At 35.2% G+C, this 20,657-nt stretch overlaps 1 long non-coding RNA gene across 1 annotated transcript; it reads right to left on the bottom strand.

Annotated features, from left to right (window-relative positions):
- Positions 1 to 9,791: 9,791 nt before the first annotated feature.
- On the bottom strand, positions 9,792 to 14,662 carry LOC140035916 (uncharacterized). Its single transcript, XR_011839811.1, has 2 exons — positions 14,318 to 14,662; positions 9,792 to 10,358 (listed from the first exon to the last, which is right to left on the bottom strand). It is a non-coding gene; the product is annotated as an uncharacterized lncRNA (long non-coding RNA).
- Positions 14,663 to 20,657: the final 5,995 nt, after the last annotated feature.

Consider the following 20,657-nt stretch of genomic DNA (forward strand, 5'->3'; position numbering starts at 1 on the left):
AAAATGCTTCAATAAGGTGAAAATATTTTTCTATATCTGATGATAATTTGGATCTAATAAAGTGTCAAAATTGCAAGTATTGTGTGATTTTTTTTTGGGCAGACATTGCAATGAAAAATAAATGACCTATCTGGAAGCTCTACGCTAAAGCCTCTGAGAGATTTTGTAATTATTTTCGAAGGGGAAATTCTGTTTATTTGATTTGTTAATACATTTTGTTCCAAAAGAAAATGAGATGAAAAGTGCATATGTGGAGCTCTTTACAAGTTTCTCTTTTCTCATTGTATTATAATTGAACGACAAATTTTGTTTTAATCTTGCTAGTAATAAAGTTTTGGACAATTATTGTTTTATGTATATTCATGTACATTTCATTCTTTTGCTCATTGGAGATTTCACGATGAATTTTAAGAAATAAGACCAAATTGAGATTTTTTCGACCTCTGGCCTGAAAATTCACAAGTGTCTGCTTTCAAAAATCCTTACGTACACCAGATTGTTGATCCAAGTCATCCAATAAGAGTGCTAAAAAAAAAAAAAAGGTCACTCAAAAGGCCCAATGAGATACCTTTTCTCCTTCATTTGACTCCAAAATAAAATCAGTCACATTGATTGATAAATCATAAATTGGGGCAATCTTTGCTTGAAAATATCCATTGTGTTTAACCGATTCAATTCACATCTAAGTGAAAGCAAAAATGTGCATTATTCTTGTTTGTTTTGAAAAGTTGGAATGATACTTTGAGCAGTCTTTTCTCTATCTATACAGAGTTTATCATTTGCTCTCCCGTTTGAGCCTTTAAAAGAATAATTTCGTTTCAAATAAGCGCCTTGATGATCACTACCCTACATGGAAAATTTTCAAATATCAAAAGGGAGTGGATTTTCAATGAGCATTGCGTTACTCTGATTGTCATGAGGTGTAAGAATGATACTTTGGCCATCATTTCTACGACATAAACACCATTTATCCCTTGCAACCTCATTTGAGCCAAAAAATTGTGGTTCTTTTTGAGTGCACATATGATCGCACCCCACATTGGGGAAGGAGATTGGGGAATTTTGAAATAGGAAAAAGAAAAAGGGGAAAGGGAACCACAAATTGGGAAATTTTGATTCTACTTGGTTTCAATTTTGAAAAGAAAAGAAAAGGGGAAAAAGTACAAGTTCTGTCCGGTGGATCACTTATGTTTCATAGATATGAATGAGCAAGAGTTTTCCTCAGTCAATTAATTCAGATACATGCCAGAAATTTCCCATTAATGAAAGTTTCCTTTCAGAGTTATTGTAAGGAACGGAATAAAAGTCAGGCCTTCTTCTTTTCCAATCAAACATTCTATCCCTAGTTGTCCCTTTTGAGCCATCAGAATAAATTATTTCGTTTGGCAACCCCTGAGAATCGCAAACCCCACACTGGGGCAAGTTGGAGTTGAAAAGAAAAGTTTCAAGAAGTGAAAAGTGACAAAGCCACAAAATCAAAAGCAAGAGGAAAAAGAGAACCTCAGTTCAAAAATAAACTGGGGCAAATTTTGTGAAAATTTCAAAAAAATGGCAGAAAGCCGAAAAATCAAAAGAAGAAAGAAAATGAAAGAGAAAAAGCCTCAATTGAGCATAAACTGGGGCAAATTTTGATTTAACCCTAAAATAGGGTTGGCGCAACAATGCGATCTCAGATTCTTCAATCCACTTTTGAAATCCGCTTTCAAGTCTTAACTTTTCTAAACACCCCACCTGACCCCATTACAAAAGCCGAAAGTCCTGACTTCTGTTCTTTGCAATGGCCCTGTCAAGAAAATTTCTGATGCCGAAAAATTTTAACTGTATTTCTGAATTGCTTGGGTATGGGGTTGACGCTACTCACCATGTGAAAACCTACCAGATCAAAGAAAAGAAAACGGAAAAGCAAAAAGGAAAAATGAAATACAAAAGATTCGATGGTGAAGTCCCTTTTGAGTGATCAAACAAAGTTCAGAATCTTCGGGTTCAAAATAGGGGCAATTTTGGAAAAATGCGATCTGTGGTGCAATGTCCTTGAAAGTCTTATCCTTCAACTATTGTTTCAAGCCACATTACAAGCTAACAAAGTCCATCGTTGACTTATTCCTTCATGACAATCCAAAGTGAGAATTATGCTTGTAAGAAATCCATCAATCATTTGTGATCATAGGGGTATAACCAGTTTTCACAGGTTTAGCTATCGCTTCTACCCATGTTGTTGCAAGCCTATAAAGCTTATACGTTGACTAAGTTTTCTTAAGAAATAAGAGTGACAAACTCTTTGCTTTCACTAAGATGTGGTATTGAAAGAATTACAATTTTGGGCACAAGAACCAAACAAATCTTGACTTCTCATTTCCCTTAACCCCCTCAAAAATCAGAAATAAAATCACTGGATTGCTCCTGAAAAATGAGCCAATAAGGATTGGTGACCCATCACCCAAAGCATTGATGCTAAAGTGGGAAAAATCTTTCGTAATTCGGCATTATTTTGAGAAATTCATCATGAAATTTGCTATATGAGTTTAAGCAAGACATTTCAATTTCCTTCACATGCTATGTTAGGAAAAGCAATTGCTTACTTTGTTCAAATAAATGGAGAGTCATTCAAAACAAAATTTTGCAATTAAATAGGCCCACATTGGGGCAAATTTTCATGTGAGAGATTTTGCAAAATAGCCCACACTGGGGCAAAATTTTTTGTAATACATTTGAGGATGTCAAAACCAATCACGTTGCTCTTTTCAAATAAGAAATTTGAATGCATGTCATACTTTGGCAAGCCCCCTGTGCAGGTATTCATAGTTGAAATCAACGAAAGAGCATCTGGTGATGTGAAAGGCCGATGCCGAAAAAGAGAAGAAAGAAGGGAAAAGGGCCCTACACTTGGGGCAAATTATTTTTGAAAAGATTCTCTCAAAAAAAAATCAGAAAATTTCAAAAATCAAAAATCAAGTTCAAATCCCTGTTTCTTGGAAAATCAAATTCAATTTCTTGACCAATTGGATGGCAGGACTGGGTCTTAATCCCACTGACCATTCACAACCTTTTCAAAAATCAAGTTGGGCCTGGATTTAGTGCCGCCAACATTCCAAATATCACGTTGGGCCTGGATTTGGTGCCGCCAACATCTCAAAAATCTCGTTGGGCCTGGATTTTGTGCCGCCAACATCACAATATCACGTTGGGCCTGGATTTCGTGCCGCCAACATTCCAAATATCACGTTGGGCCTGGACTTCGTGCCGCCAACTTCACAAGATCACGTTGAACTTCGTGCCGCCAACTTCCCATTGAGCAGACTTGGGTTTAATCCCACTGACCAATTCATCACACTGAGGCAAATTATTTCGACAAGTCGCTCTCAGTCAGGAAAAAAAAATCAAAAAATCAAAAAATCAAAAAAATAAAAAAATCAAAGTCAAAAATCAAATCAAAATTCATCACGGCAGGCTCGGGTTTGATCCCACTGTCCGATTGTCATGGCTTTTCATTTTCATAGCCACTGGAGCGTGTGGTTTGTCCCGCCAGTGAGCTTTTCATTTTCATAGCCACTGTAGCTGAGGTCAGTCCCGCCAGTGAGCACTTCATTTTCACAGCCGCTGGAGCGTGTGGTTTGTCCCGCCAGTGAGCATTTCTTTTCGTTCGCCGCTAGCCGTGGGTCAGTCCCACTAGTGCGCATTTCATTTTCTTTAGCCACTAGCCGTGGGTCAGTCCCACTAGTGCGCATTTCATTTTCTTTAGCCACTAGCCGTGGGTCAGTCCCACTAGTGCGCATTTCATTTTCGTTCGCCGCTAGCCGTGGGTCAGTCCCACTAGCGAGCATTTCCTTTCGTTAGCCACTAGCCGTGGGTCTGTCCCACTAGTGCGCGTCAGTCCCACTAGTGCGCATTTCATTTTCATTCGCCGCTAGCCGTGAGTCAGTCCCACTAGCGAGCATTTCCTTTCGTTAGCCACTAGCCGTGGGTCAGTCCCACTAGTGAGCATTTCCTTTCATTCGCCACTAGCCGTGGGTCAGTCCCACTAGTGAGCATTTTCTTTTCGTTCGCCACTAGCCGTGGGTTAGTCCCACTAGTGAGCGTCCCATGATTTTATGTTTATTCGGGTCAGTCCCATGATTTTTACATTTCTGTTTGGGTCTATCCCATTTAAATTTCTGTCCGGGTCTATCCCGTGGGTCTATCCCATTTACGTTTCTGTTCGGGTCTATCCCGTGGGTCTATCCCATTTAAATTTCTGTTTGGGTCTATCCCATTTACATTTCTGTCTGGGTCTATCCCATTTTAAATTTCTGTTCGGGTCAGGCTCGTTTAAATTCTTGTTCGGGTCAGTCCCGTTTAAATTTTTGTTCGGGTCAATCCCGTTTAAATTCCTGTTCGGGCCAGTCCCGTTTAAATTTCTGTCTCGGGTCAGTCCCGATTTTAAAATTTCCTGTCAGAGGTCAGTCCCCATCGTTTGAGACGTTCACCGCCGAATAATATAGGTAAATATTTGGTGTCTACTTCTTTGTCTCAAGTTTTTTCAAAACTCAGACAAAGAGGGGCAAACTGTAGACACCAAATTTTGGTGTAATTTCATTTGCTGTTTATTTTTAGTTTTTTATTTGTTTTATTTGTCGTGTTCGTTTTATTCGATTTTTAGTTTTTAGTTTTTATTTTTATTTCTATTTTTAAGTTTTTAGCATAGAATTTCTTGAAAGTGAAAAAAAAGGAAAAAATGAAAAATGAAAAAAAGAGGGATTGAAAATGGCAATTTTGTTGTTTTAGTTTGTTTATTTTGACGTAAAATTGTTGTTTTTTATTATTACTAAGTGTTTATTATCATTATTGTTAAATTACTTTCAAAAAAAAAAAAAAGACAAATGCAGAAAGCTGCGTTTTTGTCGTAGCTTTGCAAGGAGGACCTCGGGCAGCCCTTAGCTGCAAATATGGAAGAGATGTTCAAGGCTTTAGGGTTGGCTGACCTCCTATAAAAGAAAAAGAAGGGACAGCCGCAAACGGGGGGGAGAGAAAGGATTGGCGGTGAGGTTTCTGGGGGGCATCGAGTTTCGGCTAGAAAAAAAACAGAAAAGAGAGCAAAAATGGAGGGGGTTTCGTCTGAGAGCTAGGAGAGGAAGAAACCGAAGGAAAAACAGAGAAAAAGCAAAAGAGGGACGAAAGGCTAAGGAAAACAGAGAGGGAGGCTCTTGGTTGAGGGCTAAGGAAAATAGCCGACAAAAGAAAGCTACGGAGGTTTTTGAGAAAAACAGAGGGTAAGGGGATAAAAAGAAAAACAGAGGTGGCAGACGGAGGGCTTTGGGGGCTGACAAGGAAAGAAAGACTATCGGCTAGAGGCAAGAGAAATCGAAAAAAAAAAGAGGAAAAGGCTGGGAGAGTTAAGGTAGGGCGGCGGTGGAATTAAGGGGGCCAAGAAAGAAAAGGAGCCGAGAGAGGGATGGTGGCTAAGCAAAGGGGAAGAAGAAAAAAAAGAAAAGCAGCGGCGAGGTTGGAGGAAACAAAAAACAGAGCCGGCGGCGGGCGGAGCAAAATGGATGAAACAAGTGACGGGAAAAAGGAAAATGAGGGGGCGGAATTTTGAGGAGCAACAAAGGAGAGAGAGCAGAGAGAAATTGGATGGCTAAGAAAATGGGGGAACATCGGCTGAAAAGTGGGGCAGAGGGAAATTAAGAAAAGGGGAGGAATTGAAGAGGGTTTCGTCGAAGAACCAAAAAGAAAAACAGAACAAGAAAAGAGGGAGGGGGAGAAAACAGAGTAAGGTTCCGGCTGAGCGGACGAAGAAACAAAAACAGAGCAAGAAAAGGGAAAACAAGAAAACCAAAGCGGAAGGCTGCGGGCTGGAGGAACTAAGTGAGGGAAGAGAATTGGTGAAAAGTCAAGGGAGAAGACTGAGAAGAGGTCCGCGGCTGCAAACGGAAATGCAGGAAGAAAATTGCGGCAAAGTGAAGGACGAACTTGGAAAACAGAGCAACCAGAGCCATCACCATTCCGTCAGGATCGGCTACTGTCGTCCACGAACCTCCACTGTGAGAGAGCACTGTAAGTAATTTTCTCCTTTACGTTTTGGTTTCTTGTTCGAATACGAAGCTCTGAAAGCTTTCGGAGCATGTCCGCCAATGAACATGCCATGTCTGCTGTTAGTTTTGTTGTTTCAAATTTCTCGTCAATTGTTCATGGCATTTTCTGTTGATTGAACTGAAATTTTGGGTTTTGCTGAAAATTTTGGGGCGGGTTTAGCGTCAATTGAGCGAAATTTGCTGAAAGTTTTTGCATGCCCACTCATTGTTTGTTAGAATGTCTGATTGAATTTTCTGATTCAATGATGATTGTCTGCATTTCCGTACGAGGAAACTGGCTAAATAACCCAATTCCTTTTCTCACGCTCGAGAATTTTCGATGCATTGCCGCCTTACCATTTTGCTATTCCTTTCGCTGCCATTGTGTGAATTTGAATTAAGGTTGGGGGGGAATTTCTTGCAGGTTTCATTGTCTGATTACGATTGGTTGGAATTGAAATTAAATTTTGATGTTGTCGACCAAAAAGGGAGCCAAAATGCTAAATTGATGTTAAGCTCGCTGGAGAAGACAATCAATTGTCTAAAATTGCATTCTCAGCCCCTTCATTGTTTGCTTCCGCTATGATATAACCACAAAAGTTTTAGAGCTTCATAATTTGCCCCCAAATGGTTGTAATTCTGTCAATTGGGTCCTTACTTTCATTACATTGGAACCCCTCAAATTTCCCCCTTGTGCTGATATGATCCGGAGAATTGGAAAAAGTGAACTTGTTTCTCCCTTTTAGATTTTAATCATCTTTTAATACGCATGAGCAATCTTTTAATCAGATTAATTCTTGATTGTGGGTTATAATTGGGGTTTAATAACCTTAGTTGTTTTGTTTATATATTGTTGGGCTTAGTGTTATGATTTAGGATTTGGATAATAATATTTGATTGGGTTTGTGCAAGTGATTTGGCTTATTTTATTTGGATTTTTGGCTTGGACCTAAGGAATAAGAACCCACTCCTTTTGTTGGGTTTGCTTTGTTAAGAAATGAAGGCCAGCCCACCTAAGGCCTCTGGGCTTTGCGACGGGCTCAAGGAGCTTTCGGCCCACAACAAATAAAATGGCCCAGTGGCCTTGTCTCTTAAGAGACCAGAAATGAAGTTGCAAATCAGCCCCTGCATTTTCCCTTAACTATACTGTGGCCCTGGAAGCTTTCCATTCCTTTCAATTGGGTCCCTAATGTAATTGCACATAGGTCCCTAAACTTTGTTTTTCTTTAATTTTGGCCCCAAAATTTTGTCAATCTTTGCAATCAAGTCCTTTCTTCTCTTGACTTCTTAAATGTGGGTTGTTGACATGATTTAATTGATTCAAATTCATGTTTATTTTTATCCTTTGTGATTATTTGTCAAATAAATTGGTGCCTTGACCCTTTTTATTGTTTTGAAGCTAATATCTCATTTACTCGATTTCCATTGCAAGGGAGGTAACTTCTATATTCTTGCGTTATTTTTCCTACGTGTTATGTGAATATACATGTCTACTTTGCTTTCCTAGCCTTTCTTTAATTTCTTTTATTTATGTCATTTACTTTTGCTTTTTATTTAAGTTATTCTTTATGGGGTATGTGTACACCTCTTGGCTTGTAATAGTTAGGGATTTAATTATTTTATTCCTTTTCCCCCTTTTAGATTGTAGTAGGGTCTCCCTAATGTAATAGATAGGGCTTGGAGGAGCATTCAATGAAGACCTATCGAAGTCATGTGCCTAGCTAGCAAATGTAATAGTTAGGCCTTTAATTGTCTTATGTGTCTTGCATGCTTAGTTGCTACGTGTTAATTTGCTTTGTTAGGGCCTTGCATCTAGTCGAGCATGCTAAATGTTATGTGCTATGTGTTTACGAGTGTTTGGCATGTCTACTCGCTTTTCATGGCCATGAATGAATGTGATGGATGAATGTACGTTTCCACTAGTCCAACGCTAGTCGGAATTCATAGAATGGGCTAGTCCAACGCTAGACCCTTAGGAATTTCCCTTCGTTAGTACATGTTTGCATGTTCATTACATGTCATGCATTCTTTTTAGTTTTTATCATTTTGCATGCCCCTCGAACCCCTTTTCCCTCCATTTTAGGATTTTTGCATTTCATGCTAGTTATAGGGTTCATTTGCTTGAGAGTCCCCTTAAATATGGGATATAGACGAGTGTGGTTTTTCCTAAGCCTTAGCACGCTTGTATTCCCTCTATAAAAGGGCAAATTGAGTCACGATTTAGGTCTCCCCGTACCCAATATGCATGAATTCCCTAGGCTCATGCATTTTTAAATCCACTCTACCATTTTATACGCTCATCACACTTTCATTTTCCTCCCATTTTGCACACGTGCACCTTTATGTTTCTTCACTTGCACACGAACACTTTTATCATCACTTGCACACATGCACTTCATATTATCATTTCACATACCGTACCTTGCCCACTCACGTGCACATTTTCATTTACATATTTATTGTCTTTTATTACTTTTCCAAACTCATGTCCTCACATTGCATACATGCATTCCATTCATTTGCATCCCACTCGCATTATTCGTGACTTCTTCAAAGGATCGTTATTGGGCTTCACAATTAATGTGATTGGCACCACTCAACCTTTGAAGAGAAATTTCCCCCAATACCCCTAGGTCTAGGGTTTGCATTCATGTAGTGCATCCGAATGTAATAAATTCTTTGGTTAAAACAAGAAAATCTTTGATTAAATCATGCAACTAGCCTTGGCTAGGTCAAAGGGGTGCCTTGGATTTTATCTTTGCCTTCCCCTTTGTCAAATGTGACTCCCGAACCTTTTTCTTTGGTTTACGTGGATTAGGAGTCGTTTAAAAGGGGTTTCTTACTACTTTTTCCTATTTTTTCTTTAAAAATTCATTTTTTGGTGACTTGGTACACCTTAACTCATTACCAAGTGGCGACTCCAATTTTTATTTCAAAAATCCTTTTTAAACTATAATTTTGGGTCAAATCGTCGCATTCTCAAACCCCCATTTAGACCCATTTTTTTCTTTTAAATCACAATTCATTTTCCAATCACAAATTGAATCAAAAAATACATTTTTAAACCATTTATTTATTTATCAAAAAATGGGGCGCGACAAAAATAAAGTAGGCAACTAAGAATCAAATGGCAATTCACTAAAATCAAGGTAATATTAATTAAAGATCTAGTCAAGAAGTAACTTCAGCAATGGTTCACCTAATTGATCATTGAAGCAAGGGCAATTCCAATTATTCATCAATAAATAGGTTATAACTACCAAACAAGCGATGGTAGTCAACCCCTCCTTACTGTGTCGGTGACTAAGGTACGCCCGTCAATCACTGCTCTAATTAGGAAATAATCCTAGATACGCCCGTAAGATTTAATTCCCCAATTGCCTTATGTATTAGAGGAGCCCTATTCTAACCAAATAACGCACTACCAGGGTTATTTCAGATTAGCCCGTGTATCCCCCTGACACGAATCTAATCGTGCCAGTTATCACTATTTCAGGACAATTAAACAATTACGGATTTAATGCCCTAATTGACAGTAGATTATCAAATCAACTAATTATCCGGATTCAAAACAATCAATTAATTAAATAACCATAAACATAGCAAACAAGGGATATGCGAATACCAATAAATAAAAGGGAAAGATTAAATTAAAACGATATCACAATTTTTAGGCGAACCAGAGCCTTCGTTGCTCCTTGACTAGAGTGGTGGAATTAGTTCATGTTCGTTGAACAAAGCCTATACAAAAGTGTAAAGAAAGCAGCGGCCATTGCCCTAATTGAGAAAAGTTCACTCCGTTCAATTGGCGAAGGAAAACGTACAATACAGAAGATGACGAAGTCCTCCAATGGCTCCTGACATGCGTAGGAGGAATCCTCTAAAAATCAAAAGGAGAAAAGTCCAAAAGAAAAGCTAAGCTGAAGGTCACAATTGCGCCTGACATGCCAAAAGAAAAAGCTACTATAAAGCTAGCCAGGAAAAGTCAACCAAGAACTAAGCTAAGTTTTCTTTTCTCCTGCCATGCCCGCAGGAAACTTTCTAATCAAAAGCCAAGGGAAGAAAAGTCAAAGATCAAGCTCCCCAAGGATCGTCCCCTTCTCTGCTATCTTTTTTTGGTTTTTATCTCCTGCTTCTCCCCATACCTCCTGCGGCAGCTCTCCAGCCAGGAAAGGAACCCTTCGGAGGGCCAAAAATGACCGAAAAGGGCTTGTGTCCCTTTTTCCAAAAATACCCTTGCAAGCTTTCTATTCTATTTCTTTCCCGATGACTGTCAAAATAGCAGTGATTGTGGTATTCTTGATCCACTCCCTGAAATAAGTGCAAATTACGAAAAGTGAGTAGAATCCAACAATTAGTTCACATCGGGTCAGGTAATAGGGGAAATTAATAATAAAATAAATAATAAAATTGCAACCTATCAATTAGTGTATTGACTTTCACAATAACATGTGTAAGTAAATAAGTTTTTATTTTGATTTGAAATAAATTATAAGTTTGTAACTAATATAACTTATCACTAATTATTGTAATTTGTAGGGGTGAGCAAATTCGGTTCTTACCGAATTCATGACCGATTTCAAATTCAATTCGGTAATTTGAAATCGGGTATTTGGTAATTTGGTATAAATTCGGTATATGCCGAATTCACCGAATTCTAATATGGTATGAAATAGGTAATGAGATTATGAATTTGGTAATAACCGATTTCGCATTCAAATTCGGTAATTGAAATCGGGTACCGCATTACCGCATTCGAATTACCAAATTGATATATAAAATTATATAATATATAGATAAATGCTATTTAGTATTAGTATATACTACTAATACTTTATTATATTATATAGGTAAATGCTATTAATAATAATTAGTATATGGTATTATCATCATATCATGTACTTATAATAATAATAATATATAATAATGTACAATATATTCTTTTAGTATTTGTTAATTTTTATATGACTATAATAATACAAATATATAGTAATACATAACAATATAAGATAACTATAATACTTATTATTTTATACATGAGTAACATGACTAGAATTAGATAATAATTAATACATATATGTATAATACTAAATATTAAACAATAAACATAATTCATAATTAGAATTTAGATATTGGTAATTTGATATATTATTCATGTTTGAATTATTAAATATTTGAATGCGTAATCTGTAACTTGCAAGTATTAGTGTGTACTCTACATATTTAACATAAAAATTCATATTATCTACTAATCTTAATTCTTAAGGCTTTAGCCTTTAAGTATAGATAAGACAACTAAGCAGTTAGCAATGTAACTGAATGCATATGAATTGCAAATCAATGTATTAGTGTATTGACTTTCACAATAACATATGTAAGTAAATAAGTTTTATTTTGATTTGAAATAAATTATAAGTTTGTAACTAATATAACTTATCACTAATCATTGTAATTTGTAAGTTTGTAACTAATATTACTTATTATTAATCATTGTAAATTATGAATTTATAAATTATCACTAATCATTGTGTTCCTTAAATCATAGACTAAGGATTCTAGGTATAAGTTGTCAAATAAGTTAAAATTCATATTATCTATTTACTAATTTTAAGGTTTTAAGTATAGACAAGACAACTAAATAGTATAAGTGAATGCATGTGAATTGCAAATTAGTGTATTAGTGTATTGACTTTCACAATAACATGTGTAAGTAAATAAGTTTTTATTTTGATTTGAAATAAATTATAAGTTTGTAGCTAATATAACTTATCACTAATTATTGTAATTTGTAAGTTTGTAACTAATATTATTTATTATTAATTACTGTAAATTATAAATTCATTGTAACTACTAACTAATATTACTTATTATTAATCATTGTAAATTATAAATTCATAAATTATCACCAATCATTGTATAGTTTAAGGTTTATTCTAGTTTAAATTAATAGATAAATTATTAATTTTTTTAATAGATGAATTCGGTTTAACCGAATTCATTACCGTTTTCGAATTTGAAATCGGTTGCGGTATGAATTTGGTTATGGCTAATTCGGAATTGAAAACGACTTAGATTTCTATAGGTAGAATAACTGAATTCACCGAATTCAGTGCACCGAATTACGGATTTTGCACCGAATGCACACCCCTAGTTATAATCACCCATATCCATGTTCAAAGAATAATTCTCCTAATATGATCAAGCAAATGAACTAACTTATTTTACAATTTCTTAAATGAAATGCAATGTTAAATGATATGATTAACACATATAGAGGATAGGGGATAATATAATAGGGAATATCATGCAAATGAGAAAAGATCCTAAAAATGAAAATATACATGAAAATGTAATGAATATCACACAAAGATGAATCTAATACATAAACAATCTAAGGGTCTAGCGTTGAACTAGCTCATTTCTAAAAGTCCTTATTAGCGTTGGACTAGCAAATAAACGGAGGGAGAAGCCACAACTAGCGTTGGACTAGTATGATGACGTCATGCATTAATAATACATAATAAAACAAATAAGGCACAAATTAAAACAAATAAACACATAAAACCACATAACACGTAACACGTAAATATAATATCTAGATACAAAAATCTTAGGAAAAGCGGATAAAGCATATAACACATAAACCATATAAACACACAACCTACCTATTACATCGGAGAGCCTAACTACAATCTAAATGGGAAAGTATGAAATAAACCTACCTATCATATCTATTACATTGGTCTATCTAATTACAATTTTTGTAAAAAAATATTACCTATCTATTAATCTTGAGGTATTTAAACACCTCTCAAATAATTAAAAAAAATTAACTAAACAAACATTAAAAAATTAGAATAAACATTTGAATCAAATAAATAACAAAACATATAAAAATATATAGACACATAAGAGCATGTAAGAGCATATAAGAGCACGTAATTGACATTTAAATGATAATAGAGGTACATTCATTTTGAAGTGGTGACTAAATGGAAGTCAAATTGCCCTATTTATACTCAAAATGAACAAAACAACCATGGTACCAATTTAATTGAAAATAATAATAATGATAAAAATACTAAATTCACATTAATATATCAAATATAAAGAAACTTAAGAACATCTAAAAATTACAAGTTAAATATATTTAAAAGTAATATAATTAACTATTAAAGAAAAAAAATAATCGTAATAAAGAGAGTCAAACTTTACTATGGACTAAATTGTAAAAATCAAAAAGTTTTGGAGTCAAGAATATAATTTTTCCAAAATTTAAGGGTTAAAATTAAATAAAAGATAAAGTTTAAAGGCCAATGTGCAATTATTTTAAGTACCTAAGTGAAAGAAATTTAAAATATTCTGGGCCAAAACAAAATTACTCCAAAGATCACGGGCTAAAGTGCAAATTTGATCTTTGCCTTGTGTAAGAAAAAGGCCATCAGGCCATCATTTTATTTCTTTGGGCCAAAACTACCTAAACCCAACTAAAACCCAAAAGAAATAAGCAGTCCAGCCCATCCTCTTATCACTCAAGCTCGACAAAAAAATGCATGGATTCTGATCTTCTAACCCAACCCAAACGCAAAAGAAATAAACGAAAACCCATTTCCAAAACCCAATCCAAAAATAACCACAAGCCCATAAAAGAAAAAAAAACACTAGCCCAATCCATTTTTCTTTTTTTCTTTTTCTTTCTTTTCTTCCGTTTCTCCTTCTTCTCGTTTGGCAACTTGAAGCCCCTCACCACCGCCAGCCATGGCTGACCTGGCGGCTGCCGGCGCCAGCGCCACCGGTCACAGGCAAATTTTTTCCGGTCGCAAAATTTCACAAAAATACACTCCGTTACTCGATTTTTCGCGTAGAATCTGTTTTCGAAGTTAATTTTTACAAAAAATAACCCAAAAGTGGCCAAAATACCCAGCCCAGTTTTTTATTTTTTAAAAACACTATAATCACCACTAAAATTTATGAAATTTATACCACAACACTCCTTACAACTTCTACAATACAATTATGATTTTAATTTGACAAGAAAACAACATAAAAGGGCTAAAATAAAGCAAAACAGCCCCTAAAATTCATTTTTTCCATTTTGGCATTTTTTCAAACAGTTAAATGCATACATAAAAAACATTTCCTTTTCCTCAATCTAGTTCATGTCATTTCCCAAATTTCAGCAATACAACAACAACAATAAAAACCAGCAAAAGCGAGATAAATTAAAACCAAAATGTATCTAATATGCCTTAAAAAAATCTGGAAAATACCTCAATGAAAGTGGAATTGCCTTGGCTGAAGTTTTTCTGATGCCTATGAGTGTGTTGGAAAAATATTGGGAAAGAGAAAAGGCCGAGGGAAATTTTCTTCTTCTTCCGTGTTTCTCTTCTGCGTTCCAAGCCAAGAGAGAGTCCCCCCCTTTTTCTTCTTTTTGTTCGTTAAGAGCCAGCCGAGAGGGAGGAAAATTTTTTTTCTTCTTTTCTGTTTCTTTCCGCTGCCCAAGTCCGAGAGAGGGAGAGAGTGAGGAGTAAGAGTGGAGTGTTTTTCTTTTTTGGCTCGTCTGTTCAGAGCAAAAGAAAAGGCCGAGAGATGTATGTTGAGCCCAAAAGGTGGAGTTTGTGTGTTAGGTTCACCAAAATGATGACTTTCTCCACCTAATGAAAAGAAAGGTGCATGGGCTAAAATGATGAATTTTTTACCAAAAATGAGAAGAAATATTAATGAGGATGGAGTGTAGAAATGGGTTAATAGTGATTTTGGTAAAACAAAATGATTAGAATGATTTTGATTTCTTCATTTTCTTCTTTTTTTTCTTTTTTTTCTTTTCCTAAAACAAACCTGCAAAAATGAGAAAATTACGCATTAAAATGTAAAAAAAATAAATAACTTATCAAATAGATAAAAATTCAAGAAAACATTAAAAATTGACAAAAATTTGGTATCTACACCTTGCCCATTTTTGTCTAGAGTATCGAAGAAACTCAAGACAAAGACGTAGACGTCAAATTGTTTACCTGTCTCTTCTAACTGCACCTGAGCTAAAATAACAAACCAACGCTTGATTATAATTATTGGGCAATAATGTTGCAAAACACGTGACCGAACTCATGTAGAGTTGCCCACGTATCTCGTCATGGGAATCAGGTCAAACGTAGTTCAAATACGAGTGAACCACAATGAAACAAGTGCATTGATCATCTATGATCTTTGCAAAGTCGAAAAAATCTGAGCTCTCAGAACTTCTAAACAAGAAATACAAAATGAATGATAAAGCACAATTATTAATCAAAATAGTCAAAAAAAGTGGGTTGTCATGATTTTAAAAAAAATACGCGAAGAGACGTGATTACGCTCCAAGATAGAAGGGTGTGCGGCGGACGCTGAGACTCGCCAACAGGAAATTAAATTTGATTGTCAGAAAATAATAAATTAGTGGGATAAGGCTCGAACCCAATAAAATAAAACAGTCAGTAGGATAAAATCCAAACCTGTCGAGATTGGTGAAAGCGGTCAGTAGGATAAAACTCGAGCCTGCCGAGATTGATGGGATAAAATCCAAATTCAACGAAATTAAAAACGGTCAGTGGGATAAAATCCGAACTTGTCGAGGTTGGTAGTTGATAAAATTCGAACCTGCCGAGGTTGTTGGGAAAAAATCCAAATCCAATGAAATTAAAAACTGTCAGTGGGATAAAATCCGAGCCTACCGAGATTTGTGGGATAAAATCCAACCCCAACGAAAATAAAAACGGTCAGTGGGATAAAATCCGAGTCTGCCGAAGTTGGTGGGATAAAATCTAAGTCTAACGAAATAAAAAAAGGTCAGTGGGATAAACTCGAACCTGCCGAGATTGGTGGGATAAAACCCAAGTCCAATGAAATAAAAAATAGTCAGTGGGATAAAACTTGAGCCTGCCGAAATTGGTGGGATAAAATCCAATTTCAACAAAAATAAAAACAGTCAATGGGATAAAATTCGAGTCTACCAAGATTGGTGGGATAAAATCCAAATCCGATGAAATAAAAACGATCAGTGGGACATATCCAAACCCAACGAAATAAAAAATGGTCACTGGGATACAACCCAAACCCGCCGAAATTGGTGGGATAAAACTCAAATCCAACGAAATAAAAAAAGGTCAGTGGCATAAAAGTTGAGCTTGCCGAGGTTGGTGGGATAAAATTCAAACCCAACGAAATAAAAACAGTCAGTGGGATAAAATCTGAGTCTGCCGAGATTGGTGGGATAAAATTCAAAACCAACAAAATAAAAAATGATTAGTGGGATAATACCCGAACCTACCGAAATTAGTGAGATAAAATTCAAATCCAACGAAATAAAAAACGGTCAGTGGGATAAAACTCGAACCTACCGAGATTGGTGGGTTAAAATTCAAGTCCAACAAAATAAAAATGGTCAGTAGGATAAAACCCAAGTCTGCCGAGTTGGTGGGATAAAATTCAAATTCAACGAAATAAAAAACGGTCAGTGGGATAAAACTCAAGTTTGTCAAAATTGGTGGGAGAAAACCCAATTCCAACAAAAATAAAAACAGTCAATTACGATAAAATCCGAGTCTACTGAGGTTGGTGGGATAAAATCCAATCCAATGAAATAAAAACGGTCAGTGGGATGTACCCAAATCCAATGAAATAAAAAACGGTCAGTGGGATATAACCCAAACCTGTCCAGATTGGTGGGATAAAACCCAAATCCAATGAAATAAAAAACGGTCAGTGGGATAAAATTCAAGCCTGCCAAGATTGGTGGGATAAAATTCAAACCCAACGAAATAAAAATGGTCCGTGGGATAAAACCCGAATCTGCCGAGATTGGTGGGATAAAATCCAAATCCAACGAAATAAAAAACGGTTAGTGGGATAAAATCCAAACCTGTCGAGATTGGCGGAATAAAACACAAGCCCAACGAAAAAATAAAATGGTCAGTGGGATAAAACCCGAGCCTGCCGAGAAAATAAAATGGTTTTGAAATAACTTTTGAAATCGTAATTTTCAAAATTTGCCCTAGTGTAGGACTTCCCCCTTTTTTTAAAGCCGATTTGGAATGCATTACCAAAATTGGAGTTTACTCCTTTTGATATTTGCCCCAATGTAAATCATGTTTAAAAAAGGCCACATTTCTCATGTTTTCGAGAAAGTAGAAAGAGTGATCACATAATACCACCACCATGTGATCCCTTTGGTCTTGAGAACCATGTCAATATGATCTTTCGATGTCAAAACTAGTCCTCAAGAGTTGTGTTGTAACTTGTGTTGAATCTTCTCAATTTTCTATAAATCAGTCAACCATACTCCACTATATATCACAAAACATCTATTTTCTAATGACCAGATTTGAATGAATGGCCATTGAAAAAGAAAGATGTCACATTTGACCCCTTTTGATGTCGTTCATCTCATTTGCTGAATAATTAAGAAAATTTTTCATTAAAAAATACTGTAAAAAGAGGAGGCCGGTAATGTTTTGCCTTTTGTAATGAGCTCTGATGGAGTGTGAAGAAAATGTTAAGTATTGAAGATCCATCATGAAATAGGTTGAAAATGATTCTAAGATGGTAACCTTCCAAAACTTGCCCCAATATAGGCCTAGTAAGAACTAAAAATTTGCCCCAATTTAACTCTAATTAGTAGGGGTGGGGGAAAAAAATCCGATCCGATCCGAAACCCGACCAACCCGATCCGATCCGATCCGAAAAATAGGATATCCGATCCGATTTTTCTTGGCGGGGCAGATGCAGGTCGGGTACCCGCAAAAACGGATACGGATACGGATCAGTAAAATAAAAACACGCGGGTACCCGACCCGTAGGGTATATTATATAAATATTTTAAAAAAATAAGGGTTCATTATATAATTTTATAATTTTTAATCTTAAGTGTAAGTAAAGTGGTTCACAATCTCATATTTTAATCTCATATGATCCGCCTCTCCTCATCTTGTCTAAAAAAAGTGAATATTCTTGGTGAAACCTGAACCAAATAAATAAAACAAAGAAAAATTTGTGAAACTTTATCATAAAAATTGTTCATCCCTTTCATCATTTTTCATTTTTATTCTACTTCCATCGATCTTTTCTGCAAAATTTTGATCAATTCAATCAAAAATTTGTGTTTGGAAGTCCAATTTTCTGTTAGCTAGATAATTTAAACATTTGTGTCTTTCATTTATTTATTTATTTTATTGCAATTGTGTCTCTTAAATTTGTTTCCTTTATTTTAGTACAAGAAATTTATTTTTCTTTTTCATCACCTTTATTGCAACAAGATCTATTCCAAAGATGTAAGAAAGTTAGGGAAAATTTTTCAAGATTATTTTGGTTATACTTTCTTCAAAAATTATTAGTTCTGTTTAATTCTTTTTCGGACTTGATTCCACAATCGACTCATTTTGGATGCAATCTTATACCATAATATCCTTAAAGAAGTTGACAAAGTTGTCATATATTTATTATTCTTGTGTTTGTTATGTTGTAAAAGGATGAAATGCGTGAGAATGGTGATGTACTCAAAATTATCATAAAACTTCGTTTTATCCTTGTATTTGTTATACTTAGAAAAGTTGGAAAAGTTGCTATATATTTATTATCCTTGTGTTTGTTATGTTATAAAAGGATGAAATGCGTGAGAACGGCGATGTACTCAAAATTATTATAAAATTTCGTTTTATCTATTAGATATTATAATTCTAATATGTACTAAATTTATGAAATGAGTTTGATTATTGGATGAAATGTGTGAGAATGGTGATGCATGGATTTTGATTATAATATATCTACCAATATTAATTGGAAAGCATACTTTTTTTTTATTGGAAAACATGTTGATATTAAGTGAAAATATTTTTTTATTGAAAAATAGTTTTTTTTTAGGGGCGGGTACCCTATGACTCGCCCCCTTTTTTCCGGATACCCGCGAAAACATCAGGAACGGGTTAGGATCGCAAAATGGCTGATCCGATATTTTAGGATCGGGTCAGCCATATCTTGTTAGGGGCGGGTATTCGACCCGTGTCTACCCCTACTAATTAGGCTTCTCTTTCCTTCTCTTCCTTCCTTTTTTTTTGCATGTCTTTTTTTTGCTTTTTTTTTATTTTCTCTCTCCTTTTTTTTTTGGAAAATGTAGACAAAAAAAATTGCCTTAGTGTGAGGCTTGACCTCATCTCTTGCAGTAATTTTTAGAAGAAAATTTTCATAATCAGATAAAAAACTTTTTGCACATGTTTGAGTTGATTGGTCAAGAGAAAATTTGGTCATTCATCTCCATGAGAATAAGCGCTCCTCCGGATAGCACTTTTTGAACAAGAAATAGGTCTTGCCAAGTTGGATCAAACCTTCCTTTAACCTCATCTTGAATCGGGAGAATTCACTTTAAAACCTTATCCGTTACTTCAAATGGATGAGATTTGTCTTTCTTGTCATAACCAACGAACAATCCTTTGTTGATAGCATTGTCCATGGCAAGTAACATTCAACCTCTTTTTCATCCATTGAAAATAACAACTCATTGTGCTCCTTGATCCATTTGATTTCTTCTACCTGAGCCTTTGTCAAAATGCGGAAGGACGGGATCTCAATTTTGGCAGGTATTACCACTTCCATTCGAAACATAAGAGAATAAGGTGTTGCCCAACATAGAAATGTAATCTCCAAGTGAAATGCTCCCAAAGTTCAATAGCAAAATTTGCAAAATTGAAGGAAAACTATTTTTTCTTTTTTTCTTCTTTCACTCTCTCTTTTTTTTTTTTTTTTTCAAGTTGGCTACTGAAGTATGTACTCCTTCTGAATAAATAGCCGACACTCCACATTGCAATGTAGCATTATTGCACCATTTTTATTCGTGAGTAACCTCCAAATTTGCAAGATTTTGACTTGCATCTTTTCCTCGATCTTAACCATAAACACCTGTACAAGGGGAAATTTTTTAAAACGGTTGAATTTTTCAGAATTCTTTTTCTTTTCTTTTCCTTTTTTTTGAGCAATGATGTAACAATTAAGATTCATGCAAAGTGTTGACTTATCAAAATTTGGAAAATATACTTGACCTTGGACATACTTTACAAATGTATTATAAAATTTTACCTCAATTTGAATCTATTTGGTGAAATCTCACAAATATATTACAAAAAATTTGCTCCAGTTTGGGCCTATTATAAAATTTTATTAGAGTGATTCTCCATTTATTTGGACAAAACAAGAAAACTGTTTTTTTTTTTTTCAAAATTTAAAAAACTAACATGCAATGTGAGTTGATGTACAATAGAAAATGCATTTTTTCACTAAAAAAACTTTAAATGTCATGTAGAAGACTCCATGATAAATCTCTCAAAACAAGACTAAATTGCAAAAGACCTCTTCCTCATTTTTGGATCGGTGTTGAGAAAAAAGAGCGCCCTTCTTGTTAGCTTATCTTTTAGGACCAATCAAATGGGTATTATTTATGATTTTGAGGTGGCTTAGGGAGATGGTATGTCAGGATCTGTCTTTTTTTGTGCCCAAATTGTGTCTAACTCATTCAATATCACATCTTGGTGAAAGCAAATAGTTTGTCACTCTTATTTCTTGATAAAACTCAATCAACATATAAGCTCT

This window comes from Coffea arabica, chromosome 2c (genome assembly GCF_036785885.1).
Source record: "Coffea arabica cultivar ET-39 chromosome 2c, Coffea Arabica ET-39 HiFi, whole genome shotgun sequence".
Classification (NCBI taxonomy): Eukaryota; Viridiplantae; Streptophyta; class Magnoliopsida; order Gentianales; family Rubiaceae; genus Coffea; species Coffea arabica.